The sequence below is a fragment of the Natator depressus genome, chromosome 13 (assembly GCF_965152275.1).
Source record: "Natator depressus isolate rNatDep1 chromosome 13, rNatDep2.hap1, whole genome shotgun sequence".
NCBI lineage: Eukaryota > Metazoa > Chordata > Testudines > Cheloniidae > Natator > Natator depressus.
Genome location: NC_134246.1, coordinates 26,977,907 through 26,999,004, shown reverse-complemented (window position 1 = coordinate 26,999,004; position 21,098 = coordinate 26,977,907). Strand labels below are relative to the sequence as shown.

At 44.8% G+C, this 21,098-nt stretch overlaps 1 protein-coding gene across 5 annotated transcripts in view; it reads left to right on the top strand.

Moving 5' to 3' along the window:
- Positions 1–2,007: 2,007 nt before the first annotated feature.
- Positions 2,008–21,098, top strand: part of RALY (RALY heterogeneous nuclear ribonucleoprotein) — a 270,120-nt gene continuing 251,029 nt past the window's right edge. For 4 of the 5 annotated variants that reach the window (XM_074970295.1, XM_074970299.1, XM_074970298.1 and 1 more), the window contains exon 1: positions 2,008–2,161. The gene's annotated coding sequence lies outside the window, so the exon portion shown is untranslated. The remainder of the gene's footprint in view (positions 2,162–21,098) is intronic. The other variant, XM_074970296.1, reaches the window with a different exon arrangement.

Genomic DNA, 21,098 nt, shown 5'->3' with positions numbered 1-21,098 from the left:
CACAGGAGAGTCACTCCGAGGTGAGGTTCACTGTGCGTAGGACTGCATTTGGTCCATTGCAATGCACTGGAACACTTCAGAACTTTGAGGCTGATCCCATCACCATTACTCACAGGAGTAATCCTCAGTCATGCACACAGTCCCAGAGTCTTCAATGGCACTACGCACATGTATCAAGTTTACTCTGTTATATTGTATTATTTACACACCAGAGCTGACGGTGGCACTTCACAAACAAAAGAGATGGGGTGGAAAATCTTGACCCTTTTGAAATCAGTGACAAAACTTCAGTGGGGTCAAGATTTCACCTGTGGTTCCTATCTAATTTAGGCTTCTCTGTAGCACCCACCACTGTACTATCCTGGCTCAAAGAAGCAACCATCTGAGCCCAATTCTGCCAAAAAATGTTAATCTTTTTTATTTCAATGAGACTTCTCACTTGAATAGGGGTTTTCAGGATTGGACCCTGATTTCCACAATTAACCTGTGGAACACTCTTCTACAGGATATTACTAAAGCCAAGAGATTAACAGGGACTGCATTGGTAAATGCCAATTTCATCAGAGGCATAAACCAAATGAAAAATATTTACATTGATCATAATTGAAATTTACAGACAGTCAAAGTAAGAAATATGCTGCTTGAGAATTTATTAGTTTGCTTTAAGGTGATTGACATTGTATATTTTGCCATGTGATGTTGACCATTTGTGTTTTAACAGTTACAAAGCCGCAATTTATTGAATCTCAACATCTACGATCATGCAATAATAACTGTCTGTCTCCCATAATTTCCCAAAACTCTGAAGATTTAAACTGATGAAAATAACAAAGCTTAAACACCAAGATACTATCTGTCAAAATTATAACAAAAATCAAAAGCAAATTCTGCCACGCCTACTGGCCAGCTACCATTACTTTACACAGGGGAATTTTAAACATAAAAGGGATATAACCCCTCATTCTTCAGGTCATAAGTCAAGGTGTAGCTGAGAAGAGATAAGAAATTATCCCCTGTAGGCAGATAATTCTGTATTTGTGCTTTTTCATACTTTCTGCACCACCTTCTGCAACACAGGTGCTGGCCCCTGTCAGAGACCAAATACTGCGCTAGATCGAGCCTGGGTCTGATCCAATCTGGCAATTACCATTTTCCTAAATTACTTGGGTGAGTAAAGTTTGCACCACTGGGCCCATTTTAGTCTGTTCACCATGCGCTTGATCCTGCAAACCCATACTCATTTCAGAAGTCCTTGCTCACGCGAGAAGTCCCCTTCACTTCAGCCAAGCTACTACCGTGAGTAAGGAGAACTGCTCAAGTGAGTAAGGGCTCTCTGGATCAGACCCTACAGCCAGCAGTGCATGGTGCGCATTAGGACGCATGGATGGAACTGAGGTTCCCCTCTCTGCCATAGGAGTTCCAGGCTACGTGGGCTGAGCTGTGTCTCTTCCCTGCAGCATGCCTGCTCTGCTGGGCGCCCCACACTGCTAACCAGCCCTCTCCTCGGAGGAGCAAGCCAATCCCTTCTTGCAAGGATCCAACCATTGCCACCCACAGCAAGTGCAGGGCAGTCCAGCAGGAGGTCCCACTGCGATTACATTGCTCACTGAAGGGGCTCACATCTGGGATACAAGCAAGCAGAGATTAGCACGAAGCCTCAGCTGCCAGACCCCTCCTCTGGGCTTCCTCCCTCTCCCACATTTGCTACCTCTAGGAGCTGGCCTTTTCCATCAGCAGCCTGGGGGAGAGACGTTTCTCCACTCCCAGATGCTGGGCACACTCAGACCCTCCCGGGGACAGGGGCTTGTGCAGCCGTGTAACCCCCAAGCTGTGCACCCGCTGGCTGCTTCGCAGCATCTCCGCAGGGCAGAGGAGATGAGACCGTGGGGGGAGGGCTTTTTTTCTCCCCCTCCCTGGCTCCGGCAATGGTACGTGCAGCTGGGAGGGCTCTCAGCTGCTGGACTGAGCGCTGCTGCTGTCAGTGTCTTCGCAGCGCCCTAGAGTTGAGGACAGGCGCTGGCTTGGACGGGCAGCAGTAGCTAGGGCTGCTGCTGCTTTTCTGTGTGTGTGCTGGGCTGGCTTTCACTCTTTCCTCCTCCCCTTTCTCACTCACTCACTTACTTCTTCTTTGACATTTTTACCTCTGACATTTTCTTGCTTGGTGAGTATTTTTTTTCTTCTTCTTTCTTCTTGGGCTGCTTCCCCCCCCTCCCTCCCGAGTCTTTTTCTTTTAGTAAATTAATCCTGATTTTTAAAAACATCTTTCCAATAAAAGGTTTATGGGATTTTTTTTCTATTAAATCAGACCCTTTCTGTCTCTTTGTTTCTGCCACTTACAGTGTGAGATGTAGCAATTAAACTCGCTTTCTGACGCACCCGCTAATTTTTCCTTCCTTTGATCCCTCTTATTTTCCTTTTTAAAAATGAAATACGCTCCCTCTTTTAAAAAGTCTGTTTTGAAAGTGGGTTTGTTTTAAGCACTGCCCTGCTCTGTTTTCAGAGGCATTTGTCCTTCTTGTTGCAGGTGCCAATGTTTGAATGCTGTGTGTGGTTTCTTCTTTCTCTTAACTTTTAAATTTTTGTGTCGTTCCCCCCCCCCTTTTTTTTTCTTGGATATATTACAGCCTTGGGTCTTGCAAAAATACATAGAATCTTCTTGGAAGATATTTTAAAAAATGGATGTGTTGAAGGAAATGAGAATTCCCCCTTCCCTCTTTTTTTTTTTAAACTGTTGTTTGGAAGTGATTTTCTTGGGAGTATTGACCTGACTCAAGGTTTTTGACCTGTCTAGTAATGCGGGAAGAACAGGAAGGGGGAAAGAGGACAGAGGCATCAACAGCGGTAGGCTGGCGGATGAGAAACTTTCATGTTTCAAAAACTATCCGGGTGAAATCCTGGCCCCACTGAAGTCAATGGCAAAGCACCCATTGACTTGAAAGGGGCCCAGATTTCACCTGCAGAGTGTGGGATAAAACCTTTTCTACCTTAATCCACTATGAGGGAAACAATAAACCAGTTCTGATTGGATGCCATACCATTCCCTGTGTCTCAGCGCTATACTGATGGAAATATATCGACCCAGGTGTGTCTGTGTTTTTTTGTCATGTATCTTTGCTGCTGGATTTGCTTGTTATGTTCAAAAGAACACTTCTATCCGTTATTGCAATCAGGGGTGCTGTTTGGAAAAGTAGTAGTGAGTGAAATGATAACAGGTTATTTTATCGCTCTTGTAAAATTTAAACCCTGTGCTCTCTGCGGCTAAGATTACTATTGTGCCTGTTGGAACTTATTTAAGATGCTTTGTGCTGACTGAATGCACTAATCAAATCCCATGTCAGCTTGAACCACACCTGAACAAAAGTGCTTTCTTTGTAGCAAATGGGGGCTTGAAATAAATCTTTTGCCTGTTATTGTTAAAACACTTTTTCTGTTTTGTTTTTTAAGTGGTAGTTTTCTAACATACAATAGTTGAAGCTGACAGGTTGCCACTGCTATATCTGTAGTGGCAATTTCAATGGCCATTGGAGACTATAAACAAAAATCCACTTTTCATACAAAATTGTGCTCTCAAAGGCTTGGCTATTTGTGTTGGACTCCATTTGTTTAAGAGGAAACCAGATTAGAGAGAAACTATGCCTATTTATAAAGATATTCCCACGTCTAATCTCTTCCATGTCTGATGACCTTCTGTAAACTAAGCCACCTTTTGCAGTAAAGGGAGAACTGTAGATGGTTTAGGCTTACTTCTCAGAAGGTTGCACTGAGCTTGAAACTGAGGCTTTCCCACTTCCCTGCAGTCTCTCCATGCTTGGTAGCTCTCCTCTTTGAACTTTAAAGGATGGAGGGCTTTAAAGCTGCATTTGACAGCTCCTGAGGCTGGATGCATGCTGTTTCATATTAAACAGGTTATTATTGACTTGCCTTTTGTGAGTAGGCGCCATAAGCGTGCTAATCAATAGCCTATAACAGTGTGTGGTGCCCAGGAGGGAGCTGTTATGGGAGACATCTGTATGACAGTGGTCTCTTGAGTGGGAGAGAGCAGTGCAGGGGCTCAGACCTGTATTTGTTAAGGAGCTAAATCCCTCAAGTCTAGCGCATCTTCCCCTGTTACAGCTAGGGGCCGGGCGATCCATCTCAGATAGTCAATTTGGTGGTTTAGGATCTGTCAGTTTCGGGGGTGGGACGTTCAGTTGGGTTTTTGTATCATTTCATTTTGCTGTGTCTTATGATTTGGGTCTAATTTTATTTGAGAAAAAGTTTCATGTCATTGGACTAAAGAAAGCAGGTGCAGGAGGAGCTTCTAAGCAATGTAGAATTTTTTGCATCTTTTAACTGAGATTTCTCTTTCACCCCCGGGGGGGATGACTAAGATGCACATGTTGTGTGACCAAAATCTAGACACTGTTGCACCAAAGCAGTGTAAAAAGAAAAAAGGCTCTTTGGAGTAGGTAGGTTGTAAGAGATTCTAATGGCCACTTGTCACACCGATTATTCCTGGAAGTTTTTAAGGCTTTTTTTTTTTTTTTTAAGCAGCAGAATTAGGCTTGTTTGAACCTAAGACCTTTCTTCATGAAGTGAATATAGTAAGACAGGTATTCATTTAGTTCTCAGTGCTGTGCCAATGAAAGATTGCCTGCATGTTGGCTCTGACTGTCAAGATAACATTGTCAATGGATTTTAAGGAAATGGCAAAGCAAAGAAGGTGTGTCTCTAAGAACCACTTTCTTTAGAAAAGGCAGATAATAGGCAGCGATTGTGGAAGAATGTCTTACTTACAGATTGTAAGGGGAGGATTAAGTCTCTCAACAAATGGAGACTGGCTTGTGTGAAATAAGACACAGTCCCTCAAAAAATAAAACATTCTCAGCACCAGGAGACTCTTTAGCTACCCATGCACCAAATTATTAAGTAAAAGCAGCAGAACTTTCTTTGATTTGTGTTCGGTATTGATGGCTGTAACTTTGTATTCTGTAACTTTCAGGCCTAGAATTTTATATCTAGTCAAAGGGAAAGGCCTCTGGATGTAAAATCTCAGAAGCTCCTGGATATGCTAAAGCTATTGTAGAATTTTCCAAAATGTTAGTTATGCATATTGGAGATGGCTGAGCTTCATTTGAAGAGATCCGAATCTCTTCCTGTCCCCAGCTACGTCATTCCCTTATGTGTTACTCTGGACAGGGTTGCATTCTATTGTTTGGAAAAACACAAAAGGAATTTATTTCAGAATTAAAATGTGTGTCTCTGGGGTCAGGCTTCAGTTGAAAGCTAGTCTGAAGACATTGTTTGATTTGAAACTAGGAAGTAACGATGGAAAGACTGAATATGTCTAGCAAGTAATACATGCTGGGGGGGGGGAAACTGAAATAATGAGCTGAACAGAGCTAACTTTAGGATAAAATGTCCCAGCAAATGGTTTATAAATTCATAACATACTAAGGGGGAAAAGGAAAATGTTTCAAGCAAATAACAAGCTATTTTTTCATAACTATAAAGTTTTAATGAGCTAGTTAAAATATCATCCTAAATCTATACTTTTCAGATTTATATTCTTAGCGAAAGGTTAATCAGTAGAATTCATGCTAATCTGAATCAAGCTGAATAGTAAAGAGAGGCTCTTAGGAGAATCTGAAAGCCAATAGGCATTTTTCAGACCTGAGTTATGTCACTTTTTTAGAATGCCTGAGGCCATTGCATTTTAAGAAGACAACAAAGCTTTTGTTTTCAAGCTGGCCTAGAAAAATGCAAGGGATAAATCCAAAGAAGGTTTTCAGAAGTTGTCATTTGTGATTAAGTTGATTTTGCTGTTACACAAGAATGCAGCGCTGTTCCTTGGCACAGCTTGAACTGTCTGTTTCCTCCTCCCCCCACCAGTACCAGTTTCTTATTTGTAAGGAATTCAGGCGAGTGAGAGTATCTAGTTCCTATGACTCAGAGGTGTATATTGATTTAGAGGGTCAGATTTCTGGTAGCTGCATCGCTGATGTAAATATAATTATACATACTTTACAGAAGATGGGTCTGAGGTGACATGAGTGCAGAGACTGACTTAAGAGCAGCTTGCTGGCGTTCTACAGACTTAACACGTGAATGTAAGATTGTTTTTACGGATGGGCTACCTGTTAGGATCAGAAACTGAGATCTTCAAGCAAAGGATTATAATGATATGAAGTGGGACAAGGGAGAACTGTTTACTGTGCACATTCTAGGTAACCCTCCATTCCTCTACAAATGAAGAACATTCATGCCAATTGCAAAAAGCCCTTCAACTTTTTTAGAAATTCACGAACCTTTCTTATATCTTCATCTGCTCCATGCAACCTAAGCCAGTCATCCTTAGTATCCTGTTTCTGTTCGTCGGTGAGCAGGATCCAGAGGCCGTGAAGTGAATGGGACTTTTTCTATTGACTTCGATCGGGTCAAGCCCTGCAACCGGTGAATAGACCATGTATATGAAGACTGTAAAGCTGGATCTGAGCTCTGTAGGATCTTAACAATGGATGAGAGAAATTATCTGTGTTTTTATTAAAAGTCAAGTACTAGGAGCATCAGAGATAACTATTTCAATTTTAATAATGAGGCAAAAGCTGAGGACAGGTTACTGCTTCAGAGAGCCCAAAAACTCATTCTCTGGATTAGCAATATTAGATAGGTTGTGATAGCATTAAAGGGGCATAAATACAACACTCCAAAGCCACCTCATTAGTGAAATTACGAAGGAGGTTATAATACTGCAGAGGTCAAGTTCTAAAACAAACTCATTCTCCAAGGCTACTCTTCCTTAACTGTGCATATATATTTTTCACTATAAACAGTCCTGCTTGAACAGACAGAGGATGATAATTAGTGGGACACCCTGTTCAGGGCAGCACGAGTCATATTTGAACCAAACAAGAGTTACACAGACAGAGTAGGCTCAGCCCCCAACTCTGCCACACAGACTCAAAATGACAATCCTCTTCATTACTGATCTTATCAGGACACTTGTGTCTTTCAGTCCAGAATCTTTGTGTTGGACGTGTCTGTCTGCACAGGGATCAAATGAATTTCTGCAGCTGCTATTTCCACTCAAAAGGGCTTGTCTCTTCCTTTTCTTGAAAAGCACAGGCCAGAACCATTTCCAAGCCGCTCTTTAGAAGAGTCAGAAACTGAATGATGGCCTAAAAGGAGATGGCTGTTTCTCCTCTGTCCCACAAAGGAGAAATGCTGAAGCATATTGGGTTCAGTCTTGCCTCCCATGGAAGTCACTGGGAGTTCTGCTATTGACATTACAGGGAGCAGGACTGGTTCTGCTTTGAGCCTGATATTGTAGCTCTTGACTCCTACTCTAAAACTAGGATTTAGAACCCAGTTTCCCCAGTGCTACAAACAGCTTACTTGTTCCTCTAGTGCATCTGTTCTTCTCGTTTGGAAGGGTTTACTAGAGATAATGCATGAGTTGCCTTCTTTTCTTCAAAAAGATCTTTGTTTAAAATCAAAGGAAAGTGAATGGCATTTGTTTTTTAGAAAACAGGAGCCCGTTAAATGGCATGGAGACCTTTGGGCTATGTGTCTCTCTCCCTGCCTAATACAAATAGTCTCTTATTGAAATCTGCAGCATCAACTCAGCATATGCTGGTACCACAGGAGATTAGAAACTGACAGGGGTGCTGCTTCATCATTCAGATGCTTTCCCCAGCAGACAGCTTGGGCTCTCTACTACACTATGGTAAGGATAACAGTGTATATGTCTCAGACAGCTACTGTAGGGAGCTATAAGAAGGAAAAATGAACAAGGGTGAGGATACTAGCAAGTTCAGGTCCAGCTCCTCCAGTATCAAAACCCAAACAGTAGCTAGACCCAGCCTTTACACTGTGCCACTTCTTATATTAAGAAGAGATGCGTCAAATTGTTCCAAGTGGGGTCCTGCCTTTCAGTAAAAGAATTAAGCATGGACATGAGGGTGAATAGTAAAATCTCCTGCCAGAGTAAATGTCAGCGTCAATACATATAACGGTGATGGGAACCCATATATGAAGTCAGACGTATACAGTCAGAATTGGAGTTTTTTTCTTAAAAAAAAAAAAAAAAAAAAAGTTGATTACATAACCAATTCCTTGGAGCCAGGCACATGTCTTCTAGCATGGGGGAGCATGGGCAGAAGCTGTTGTTACTAATGCCCATCATCCTGGTATCTAGATGCCCTGGTACATGGATGCTTTACAAGACTTAAGATGAGACATTCACGATCTAACTAAGAGAAGCCCAAATCCCAGGCTTGCCTACTGACTTCAGGTTTGCTAGCCCTTTGGGAAAGCAGGATTTGGAAGGATCTGGACAGAAAAGTTCATCTCCATCTCCTTCTAGTTCTGCGCTCAGTTATATTTCCACAAGGAGTGAATTCCAGAGGCGTGGGCCCAGGACTGACAAAGGTCTGCCAAGTGTTCCCTTCACGTATCAATTTCTCGTGATCCAGAGAAGCTCAGATCATACCCTGCGCTGGAGCAGTCCTAAAGAGATTTGTATTTAGACCATTTAGGGCTGTATATACAGCAACCAGATCCTTGGCTTTCACCTGACAGCTAGGGTTTGATGCGCTCCTGTTAGCTCCTTCACTCAACCTGGACTTGCCTGCCTTCAAGGTAGACCTAATTAGAACAGCCCAGGCAAGAGGATATGAAGATGGGGGTGACTGACGCAAGAGCTAATTAAGAAAGAGTGCCGTCTGATGGAAGCCTATGGGGGAAGTGAATTTGTTCCTAACCAGGATGTCCTGAAGCACAGTGGAGATGCTTCAGAAGTGGTGGGTTCTTTGGTGTTGGCATGGGGTGGGTGGAAATCTTAGAAGTCCCTCCTAGAATGATATTCCAGAACTACCAATACTGCTTAGCCTGAATGCTAATGTCACTGCTGGAGGCCAGGCTTCAGATGGGCTGTGTCAGACAGGTATCACTGTGTCTGTATGAGGTTGTTTGGTTACAAGGGAGTATCTGCTTGTGGCTTTTGGATTGTGGCAGGGCGTGTGTTATAAAAGGGGCAAAGAGTCCAGTGGCACCTTGTAGACTAACAGACGTATTGTAGCATAAGCTTTCGTGCATGAATACACACTTCGTCAGATGCACCCCACTTCGTCAGATGTTATAAAAGGAACACAAAGCTGTTGTGATCCATGCAAAAACTCCAGTTTGTAGAAGCTTGTTTGGCTCCTCTGTAATAGTTCAAAGTTAAGTTAAACTTGATTTGACCATGGATCTTGCTATTAGAATTTAGGACCTGACTGTGCATCCCCTACTTATGTTGGTGAGCCTTACTGACACGAGTAGCACCGTTACACAAGTGGATCTTGAAGGTATTGCCAGCACATATGATCCATTCTAAAAGTTAGCTGGGGTGAATACTACCAGCACCTGTAATGGAGGCTAAAGGTCTGATCTTGCCAAGAGACCTCCATGAGCAGATTCCTGTGCCCATATGGAGCCCTGATGGTTCTTATGGTAGGATCACTGTCCTAAGCCCTGAAACTAAACCCTGGAGCTGCAGCTTTTTCAATGATCATTGTTCAAAAAGGCCCTCTGATCAACTTATACAGCAGGCACCCCCCATTTACCTCATGTAATTCTCTCTCTATTAACTGAATGCAAGAAACAGCTGAGAGAAGTGTGTGATGGTAAAATGTCACCAAAAGAGTTTGGTATGAATTGAATATTCAATTGTACAACATCAAAAACACATGAACAATCACTGAAAGAAACATCAAAAGTGATTTTGTTTTGGTTTCCATCTTAAATGGGAATGGAAGGGTCTCATATAGTGAAGCAAAAAAAGCGAGCTGTAGCTCATGAAAGCTTATGCTCAAATAAATTGGTTAGTCTCTAAGGTGCCACAAGTCCTCCTTTTCTTTTTGCGAATACAGACTAACACGGCTGCTACTCTGAAACCTGTCAAAAGAAGATGTTCTCCAATAATTTGAATGTGGTGTAAATAATCTTTCCGTAGGGTATATTTATTAACAAACTGTAGCTTATTTCCTTCTGGAAGCAGAACTGCCCCCAGTGGCAGCAGGGGACAGAGGGTTTATAAACTTTTCATTATAATAGTTCCACAAAAGGTATTAAGCTGGTGTCTTGCCCCACAGGCATGAGGGTCGCTGAACTCTTGCCTCTCCTCAAAGAACTGGGACCTTTCTGAGCCCAGCCATTAGCTGGGTAATATTTGCTTAGGAAAAAATGCAATTCCTCTGTCAGCTTTTATCCAGGCTCCTGGGCCCTGATTACTTGTTTATTTTCTGCAGCTTATCGAATCACTTTTAATACAGGGCTAAGCATTGATCATCTTTTGCAGTCCTTCCTCTTTGTTCTGTCAGCAAATGTTACAAAATGGACCTTAAATTACCTCTTTTCCAAAATGAACAGGCCCTGTATACTCACAGGTGGTGGAGCTCTTTCATCTGAAGCATAAATCAGGGGTAGCCTCTACTCCGGCTGTTTGCTTGTAACCCTCATCAGTGCCCTCCAATGCTCTCTTTACACAGACAGGCTTTGAGGCCAGGCCCAAAAGCAAACAGGGGTGTAATGAAAACAAAGAAACGAGGCACCAAAGTGCCATTTGCTTTCATGATGATAAAAAATGCAAACTCCGAGTGCTTGAACCACTGCACTGGGTCCCGTCTACAAATGGCTGGCTCTTCCCGTACTGCAACAGATGAGCCTTTGTGTAAGCAGGGGAATGGTCCCGCTATTGTGGGGAACTTTCCTGGCTTATACACTACCCCGATGAAATGGGCTAGCAAAAGGATCTGAGTCCTCGCTCCCACTACCTTTACCCAGAGGCTTGCCTGACCTCAAGGGCTCCCCTTCCAGTCTCCTGTATGGCAGAGTCCTGGTAACCCCAACAAGGGTGGGCCCAGGATTCCTGGCAGCCTCAACCCCCAACCTTGTTGTGGTCACTTAGGGCAGGGGCTTGGGTGTCCCCAGTCCGGGCTGCTCTCTCTGCACCGGATGACTGACCCACTGATCATTACATAGAGTTCAAAGCAAATACAATTTATTAAACAGCAATCAATTTTAAAAAAAATGGGAAAGGTTAAAGGAAAACACGTCACCCCGCTCTGTGGCACGGGGACGTCACAACCAGCTATCTCTGGAATGTGAGTAACAGACTGAACTTCCCTTCCAAGTCCCAGGCCTCCTCCTCAGGCCCTGGCTGTGCTGCGGGGATGCTGCGGGTCGGTCACTTGCTCTGGCGCTGGCCTCATGCCCTCAGGCTTTAGGTGGCAGGGCCTTTCTTCCCAGCATCGCCTCCGCCCCGTCCCCATCCAAGTCTAGCCTGCAGGGCCTCTTGGCTGGGGCGTCTCCCTGCACTGGACCCGCTGCCCAGGGTCCTCCTGGCTCTTCCCAGCTGCTCACCGCATCAGGCTCCAGCTGCAGCCTGTCTCAGGTCCAGCTCCACTCTGCCTCAGCCCAGCTGCTGCTGCTGCTGCTCTGCCTCCAGCTCCCTGGGCTGCTGCTCTGGCCTCTCTGGCTCTGGGTGCTGCAGCTCTGCCCCCTGCACGGGTCTGCTCTGTGGGCTACTTCTGTGGCTCTGCTTCCTGGGCTGCTTTTCTGGCCCCTCTGCTCCCCAGCTCAGCTCAGGGCCCTGCTTTCTCCTGGGCTCGGCCCCACTCTGTCTGACCCAGGCAATTCCAGCTCACAGGGAGGACGGGATCCCCTGGCCTCCTGACTCCCTGATTAGCCTGCCTGCCCTGTCAATCAGGCTGACCTGGAGCACTGGCCTCTCCCCATTGTTCCTGGGGACTGTCAGTCTCAGGGTCCTGATTTCCCATTGACCCTTCCCCTTTCTTTTGGTACTGGGAGCTAGCCGACCAGAACACTCCCACTGAGTTTTAGTAAGGGGACAACAGTCCCCTTCTATTTGTCCTTTCTGTTTGACACAAGGGTGAGGGCTCCATAAAGTAATATTTAGCAGTGGGAGGAATGCCATAGCTGAGTCTGATGCCCAGAACCAATAAATGTTAGCACCACAATTTAATAGTGGTATGGCTGGTGGAGGGTACTTGCTGCATCTCTGTCTTCCATTTCCCCATTTGAGAACATTGTGATGCTATGGTGATGGCCTGGGGTATGATCCTAGAGGGACCACAGCTCCCCATCTAGCCTCTGTGTGTATAAAGGCAGCAAGGCATCATTTTTACATATACAGAATAAGCCAGTGGAGTGGCGCTGCTCCAGCGTACTGAAGGTAGACTGTGAGCGTAGCTAATTCAAGGGAGGCAAGCCCGGAAGCTGTAGTCTTACTTGGAACAAGTATTAATAAGCCATTACCTGACATTTTATTTCTGGCTGCTTCCTTAGGTATGCAGATATTTTTCTAACACACTAATTCTAATCCCTAATAAATGCTACAGAGCAAGAGAATGCATACAGTCATCAACTGATACGTGATTTCTAAGCAGTGGTCAGACCAGGGAGTGCATCACTGATTTCATTATTCAGATACTTGCTCGTACTTGTTCCTCTACAGTATGTCTCAGAATACCAGATCTTATGAGACAAGAGCTACTGTACCTCTGAAAATATACAGGGAATTACCCAATTGAAGGACTCCAAGCAAGGGGCTAAAGTGAATAACCTGAATGTTAAATGAAGGCTATGTTAAGAATGTTTCCATACTTTTATTGTCATTCCATACTTTATCTGCGTTGCCTTCTCTAGTTCAGGTTTACAGTTGTTAACGCTGATGTCCGGCTTTGTGTCACTCTAGCAGGTCTGTCTAACAAGCTGCTAACATCTAAGGAAAAAATACAGCACTCGTCACCTCATAATGAATGGATTTTTAACCTATACTCCTGGGGCATAGGCAAATATGGTATTAGCCCCATTTTATACCTGGCAAACTAAGGCACTGGGGTATGTCTGCACAGCAACTAGACACTTGTGGCTGGCCCGTGCCAGTTGACTTGAGGCTCGAGCTGTGGGGCTGTTTCACTACTGTGTCCATGTCGCCTGGGCTCAGTTTGGAGCCAAGGCTCTCGGACCCTGTGAGGTGGGAGAGTCCCAGAGCTCGGGTTCCAGCCCAAGCCCGGAAGTCTACGCTGCAATGAAACAACCCCACAGCCCAAGCAATGTGAGCCTGAATCAGTAGGCCTGGGCCTGCTGCCGGTTTTTCTTTGCTGTGTTGACATACCCTTAGTCGGTTAAGTGACTTGCCCATGGTCCCCCAGAAAGCCTGTAGATAACCAAGGATTTGAATCTATGTATCCTAGTCCAGTGTCTTAACAACTAGGCCATCCTTCCTACTGTTATGATAGGATAACATCTTGTATTTACCCAATGCTCCTCATCTAGCAGGCTCATGAAGGGCTGAACAAACTATGCATCCGATGAAGTGAGCTGTAGCTCACGAAAGCTCATGCTCAAATAAATTGGTTAGTCTCTAAGGTGCCACAAGTACTCCTTTTCTTTTTTTGAACAAACTATGCGTCCAATCAGATTGCTATGTCTAATGCCAAAAACGCAGCCTGCCATGGGGCCAAACTCAGTTACGCACGCAGCATTACACAGCAATTTAGGGCAGGGAATGAGGAGGAATATTCTTCTTGGTTTAGCAAGTGGCTCCACAAATCTGAAATTTTTCTGGGTCAGTGATGCAAATAGGGAAATTCGAGTGATTGCAGCAAATGTTGTAATGTGTATGTATATACAGTAAAATAGTCATATGAATAAATGTCACTTAATAAAATGCCTGCGGAAGTTTTTCAACACTTCTGATGTACTGGGATGCTGTTAGCTTACTTGATGGAGGCTTCTGTCTCCATGTGAACAAATGAACAGCGATGGAGAGACGCCCTCTGTCGCTGACTGCAGTGAGGAAAGCACTCTGCTTCTGAATGCTGTTTTTTAACTAAGTTTCAATCGAGTGTGGAAATGGAGAAAGCAGATGTTTGTTTTTCCTGTGCTAGAGCTTCACTCTCCTTTTATGCCAACTCAGAGGTCTCCTTGCAACTAACAAAGGGAGTTTCTCTAGCAAGTGGAATGAAAACAAGCTGACACAATGAATGCAAACTCATTAGCTTGTTTGTATTGCTGTTCTTCCTGAGAAGCCTCCTTTATTTCCAATGTGGTTTTTTTGTTGTTGTTTTTTTGCATAAGAATAAGAGTGAAGCTGTCTGGTTAGGAAAGCCAGTGTCTCACCTCCCCCACCCTGGGGGAAGAGAGCTAGAGGAGTACTTCATAAGAACCCTAGTCCATGTCAGCTATCCTCATCGTTATTCTTTTCACTGCAGCAGTAGCTAGGGGCTGTGCATACACACCGACAATCTCTGCTCCAAAGAGCTTACAGTCCAAATGGCCAAAGAATGGGAGGGGAAACAGAGGGAATGTCTGCAAAAAGAAAAGGAGTACTTGTGGCACCTTAGAGACTAACAACTTTATTTGAGCATAAGCTTTCGTGAGCTATAGCTCACTTCATCGGATGCAATGTCTGTTGCTCAAGGGCACAGAGCAGGTCCCGAGCAGAGCCGGGAATAAATCCCACGTTTCCTCATGCCCCATTGTGTACCCTGAGCCGCACTTCTCCCCAACCCCACCAGTCCCAGACTCCATCTGCTTTGAAAGTATGCAAACTCAGTTCACGTATAATAGAAGTACATGCAATCACACGTTTTAAATATATTTTGAAATATGCCTAAAACCACTGTTCCAAGTCCGGTGCTTTTGCCGGGGATGCCAGGTGGAAAGAGACTCTCTCTGTCACAGTTAATGTCTTTGTCTCACTGGGATGAATGTGTTTTACCATATTTAGCTTAAGACTTTAAGTCTTGCAAATACCACTACTATGCTAGTGTTTGGTTTCCAAGGAGTTAACCCATTGTTTGACAACTGAGATCTGGTGCAAAATTTCCCTGCTCTTAGAGTGGCGGTGTTGTCTAGTGGGTGGGACACGTAACTGGGGCTCAGGATTATTTGGGTTCTGTATCTGGCTCTTCCACTGACCTGCAGTGTGATGTGAGGCAAGTCATTTCACCTCTTTGTGCCTCGGTTTCCCCCTCTATGTTTTGTCTGTTTAGCTTATAAGATCTTTGGGGCTTGGACTGTCTCTTACTATGTGTTTTGTACAGTGTCTAGCACTATAGGCCCTGAACTTATCTGGGGCCTTTAGGTGCTACTGTAACATAAATAGTTTGTATAATCTCTAGAACAGTGAACAGTTCATTCCTTGTTCTTTTCATGTTCCTGATATTTGCTAATTTGTTCATTATTCTAAATTGTACAAATAGCTTTAACTAAAAGGGTTTGGGCCTGTTAGTTCTCTTTCGGCTCCTTAGATTACTCTGTTGTTCAGAATTTGGTAGTCAGCCTGTGATTGGCCACCCAAGTCACATAATATGCTTCCTGTTCCCTGACTGGATTACTAAACCCTTATAAACAGGAACAGTGACAGAACAGGTTGAATCTCAAGGAGAAATGGTGCACTTTAGGGACAGAGGCTTGGGAGGTGAGCAGGCTGAGGAATTTTTAGTACATTCAAAACCTCTTCATTTTTATTTTGCAGAAGAGCATTTTCTTCAGCTATACAAGTGGACCCTAAAAATAGCTGGGTTCCTACCTGACTGAGGTGGGGAGAGAGATGTCAGGTGCATTGGCTGTAGCACAAACTTCACTATCCATTTGCTCTTGTCCCATTCTGACGCCATAACTGAGCCCAATAAGGTGCCCAAGCAATGCAAATGTGCTCACTTCTGAATGTGTCATTTGCACATGAATATTTGTATGTAAAGAAATAAAAGCTCCACTCGAGCTATTTATGCAAATGGGGTTGGACTGTGAAAAGCAAACAAAAAGGTCGGGAATGCAGTGGGATTGACTCCCAGGTTGGCTTTCACTTAAGGGTTCATGACGGTAATTTACGTCTGTTTACCCACTTCCAACAGGCGGGTAGGCAGCATTTAATTTTTGTGCACACACATCTATGCAGTGCTATGAAGGGCCACTCACATCTGTGCACTCTATATAGGTCAGATGCGTGTTAGTTTCTTTATGAAGACAAAACTTGACAGCCTTTCCTCTGTGCAAGGAAGGAAAGAAAATCACGGAATTAGCATGCTAACTCCATAAGGAATGTTTTTAAGGACAGAGCCCCTAAGGACAGAGCAGAAGCACCTGCAGGTGAACTGCAGTGGCATTGCTATGTGCTTCAGGTTGTGAAAATGAGCTTTATTGATGAAAGATTTATCTGAGCTGTGTACTAGGGTTTGATGCAATGTCATATCAGATTAGTCTTACAATGCAAAATACGAAAGGGTGCTGGGTTGCTTCTAACAGATGCTTTTGCCTTTCTTTTCTCTTTATAAAAGGCCTTTATTTCAGTTGGTGGATTCTTTGTTGGTTTATACATGTAAATGTAAAGCCCGCTTTGTCCTACTGTTGTGTTCGCTGACCCATTCCTGTACCTCTGGTTTGGTCTTACTGGTAGGGAAAGTGAGCACAAGGTGAAGTCAGAATGCCCCATTTGCCGTAATACTAGCTAAACTCAATTGAAAGACTCCTGTTGCTTTGGTGGGTGTTGGATCAGGCCCTTGTGTGGCTCCTGCAGAGAGCACCAACCCAAGGCAAGGTTGGTTGGGATGAAAGGTGAGGCAAGGAGATTAGTAGTGGCCTAGGGAGCTGTTTACTTCTGGGTCACCAGTTTGATCCAGCTCATGGGTGCATAACTGGTTGGAAAATCATTCCCAGAGAGTAGTGGGCGTGTTGGAGTGGGGTCCTGCTGGGATCGGTTCTGGGTCCGGTTCTGTTCAATATCTTTAGCAATGATTTAGATAATGGCATAAAGAGTACACTTGTAAAATCTGAGGACGATACCAAGCTGGGAGGGGTTGCAAGTGCTTTGGAGGATAGGATTAAAACTCATAATGATCTGGACAAACTGGAGAAATGGTCTGAAATAGGATGAAATTCAATAAGGTCAAATGCAAAGTACTCCATTTAGGAAGGAACAATCAGTTGCACACATACAAAATGGGAAATGGCTGCCTAGGAAGGAGTACTGCGGAAAGGGATCTGGGGGTTATAGTAGATTACAAGCTAAATATGAGTCAACAGTGTAATGCTGTTGCAAAAAAAGCAAACATCATTCTGGGATGTATTAGCAGGAGTATTGTAAGCAAGACACGAGAAATAATTCCTCCGTTGTACTCCACCTAGGGAGGTGGTGGAATCTCCATCACTGGGGATTTTTAAAAGCAGGTTGGACAAACACCTGTCAGGAATGGTCTAGATAATACTTAGTCTGGCCCTGAGTGCAGGGGACTGGACTAGATGACCTCTCAAGGTCCCTTCTGATTCTATGTCATTAGTGATCTGTGCCAGTGTTGCTGATTCTCATGACCTTAGGGGGCCTTCTTCAAGTCTGAGCTCCTGATGTCGTGTTGATGTGAGAACCTTTCTTTTTTTCATTTAAAGAAATAAAAGTTTCTAGCTGCATAGTTGTGGAGAAAAGCTTGGGATTATGACCCGAGTGCAACCTAAAGGCTCAGAAACGAAACTAAAAAGAACGCAGTGTTTATTTTGTGTTAAAATCTCATGATTCTTAAGTAAATCTCGTGAGTTCCCAAGATTTTGGAACATTTTCGGTTGGCTGCCTGAAGTCATGACCAGCTGTTGACCTGTTGTATGTGAACAGCTGGTATGGAAATACCTGGACCTATATATTCACTTACTTTGATGTATAAGCATATTAATGGGCACCGCCCCATGCAGTGGGTACTTTTATTAAAATCGGCTGCCCTCCAAAACCATCCAAAAAAATCATTTGTAGTGACAGCATGGCTGCAACATCTCCCTTTCCCCCACCTGTCCGTTCTGCAAACGCCTGGGAAGAAAGATGTGCCCAAAGGGTTAACACATCCATGCCCTGATTTTTGAAACTGGGGGCTGAGAGGCTCCTACATCTATGTTTAGGCACTTATATAAGTGGCATGAGTTTCCTATGTTCTCAGCAGTCAGCAGCTGCCAATCACGTCAATAGGATAAAGTGACTTTGGTGAGATCTGGCAGATGGTCAGCACTCTTGAAAATCAAGCTGCGTGTGGGTTCAGGAGCCAAACACTTTCGACTGCTGTGTTGGCCCTAGCTTCTGACAGGCCAAGGGGGGGAAGTGAGTTCCAGGCTTCCATGGAGGGGCTTGGACAGCACAGTAATGGGCATAAAGAACGGAACACCCCTCTGGCAGCAACCTCTCCTCTATCCTCCTGTGTCGAGAGAACTCCAGCATGAGCCCCTCTGCTGGTCCCATTGTATTCGAAAGGTAATAGGTAACTGCACGGCTAATTCTCAATAGACGGGTGTCCCCATTTGAGGAATCCTCATAATTGCTATCTTTTGACAGACTCAGCAGAGAAGCCAATGAACTGAATAAGCATGGAGACTAGCTTTCCCTCTGTCAGGCAGATGGTCCCTCGAGGTTCGGGTCAGGACATATTGGCAGGGCACCGCCTGGCACTGACACCTCCTACCCCTAAACCTCTACCAAAAAAGAAGAGGACATCAATACAATCTTAAGAATGCCCCCAAACCTTAACCCAAGCAGAATTTTGACTCCCAAAAGGGAAGCGTGCCAGCGTCACCATGAAGTCCAGTAGGGACCTGGCTGTTGCTATTGATTTTGACGTGGAGGGTGCTCAGATACTCTGGTGATGAACAGAAGTATAAAGCTCTAAGATTTAAGATAGAGTGACATGCAGGGTGATGTCTGGAAGGTTACCCTCCTGTTGTCCCTGATCTGTGCATAAGCAGAAGACTTCAGGCCTCAGGGCAGTCAGGCAGGAGTCTTTCCCCTGATTCCCATTACAAAGCAAACAGAGAAGCTAAGACATTTTTCAGTTTTATTCTGACTTGATGCTAAACAGAGGGCGTAAAATCCTTATTTTCTGGGAATAAAAATATATAAATTCTGCATTCTCTGCCCTGCATTTACATACCAGAACTGCAATGACTGTCTGGTTTGATCAAAACAAGGCAAGATGAATATTTTTGTAGCAATAAGCACCTTTTGAGAATGATTTGGATGAAGTTAGAACTTCAAGAGAATTCAGCCTGCTTGAGCCTTCCTGCTGCTCAGCGACGACTTTATTACTTTTATGTAAATTCAGAGTTAGATTGAAGATGATGGGATAATGCCAGGTTCGGCTGCTACTAATAGCCTCAAAGTTTAGAGAATAAGGATTTTGCATTGTCTTGTTTATTCATCAGGACTCCTAATAATGAATACTTCTGACTCATCCTTTAATCTGGTTTGGAAAGCAACTCAGATTATTACAAATATTTGGAATTAGTGTTCTTCTTTAAACCAAGGATCTGGGAATAAGGGAACACATAATTGCTGAGATCCTAGGGGCAGATTTTCAAAAGAAATCGGCACCCTCACTGATCGTAGCTGTAGAAAATCCAGCCATAAATGCTGCAATGATCAGTGCTGTGGACTGAACATTTTTGAAAATTGAGAGTGCAGAGCTCTTGAAAATGTGGCTCTGTGCTAACAATACTGCAAATAACACAGTATTGTAATTGCACTGAAAGGACCAAGCTGAGCCAGGGCTCCCTTGTTAGGAACTATACAAACATGGGTAGCAAGTAGCATAGGCCAGGATAAGATACGCCTCCCCTAATCCAGGCTGTCACCACTGCCTGGCCCGAGGCTCCACCCTGACTCCCACTCTCCCCAGAAGCCAGCAGGGTCTCCGCTGTGGTTGGCGGCCTGGAGCTGGGGCTTGGCTGCTTTGGCTGGCTGGCAGCCAGGGGTGGCTCAGGTCAGGGGTTGCTTTGGGGCCAGCTGGCCGGCCGCAGCCCAGGGGTCAGGATGGCCAGCTGGTGGCCGGGAATTGGGGCAGTTTGGCCGGGGCTCCTCCAGCTGCAACGGGGCTGGGGACGGGCTCAAGGCTCTGGAGGGTGAGGGGGGACAGAAGGAGGGGGTTGGAGAGGTGCCTCAGGTGGAAGGGGCAGGGCCAGGGGGCTAGCCTCCCCAAAGGAGGCGTTCATGTGCCTCCCACGTACACAAACAAATAAGAGTACCTCCTGCAAACAGCATACAGTCTAAATAGACAAGACAGAAAAAGGGTTGGAGAAAATAAGTGTCATTTTACAGATGGGGAAGTGAGACACAGAGATAAGTGACTTGGACAAGGTCACACAGGAGGTCTGTGGCAGAGCCAGGAACCCAAGTTTCATGGGACCTAGTCTTGTGCTTTAACCATAAGAGTATCCTTTCTGTATAGTGAATCATGCTCCATGAACTACAAGGGAACACATTTCAGCTATAGTCTCCTCTTTTGTGTCTCCACTTTGGTGTGCTGCTAATTGTGTTAGGAAAACGGACATTTGCCACTTTTGAACCTGCAGAAACCTCCATTTCCTCGTGCTAGGCAGGTAGCTAGGTGCCCATCTGCCCTCTGTGTATGTGTCAACAACTGTTTGTGAGTGTGCAAAGGGGTTGTGTCTTTTTTGGTCCTTGTTCTGGTATTAGCGACTTACAAATATTTGCATACAGTCCACCCATTGAACTGCTGTGCCCCGGCTGCATTGTTAACAGCAGGGGTTGAACCTGGAACCTTTAGATCTCAAAGCCCGAGCTAATAGGTTCTAGCGCTGTTAACCGAGGCTGTAGCAGGCTTATCAACAGCTACATGTGACCCAGCCGCCACTAGAGAGGACACGGTACTGTGTGAAGTGGGTATGGGTCGCAGTGTGTAACTCTTTGGTGCTCTGGAGCTTTGGTACACGTCAGTGGTGCAAGTGGATTTTAATCTGCAGCAGCGAAAGGAGCAGAACATGGGGCCACCAGGGCTGTACTACCCCCAGTGCTCTGCTCCGGCAGGCCTGTACGGACCCCAGACAGGAGACGCAGCTGCGTGGAGGGGTTGAGGTCAGGGCTGGAGGCAGTACAGCCCTGCTGGGGGAGCTGCGGGCGGCCCTGCATTCTGCTCCTTTTGCCGCTGCGGTTCCCGGGAGAGCCCTGCTGTGGTTCTGAAAATTTGTCTTTTCAGTGTAGCATACTGGCAATAAATGTCTTAATGATACGGCATATCTGGCCGTACCTGTTAGCTTGCACCACTGGTACACATCCTCAGGTC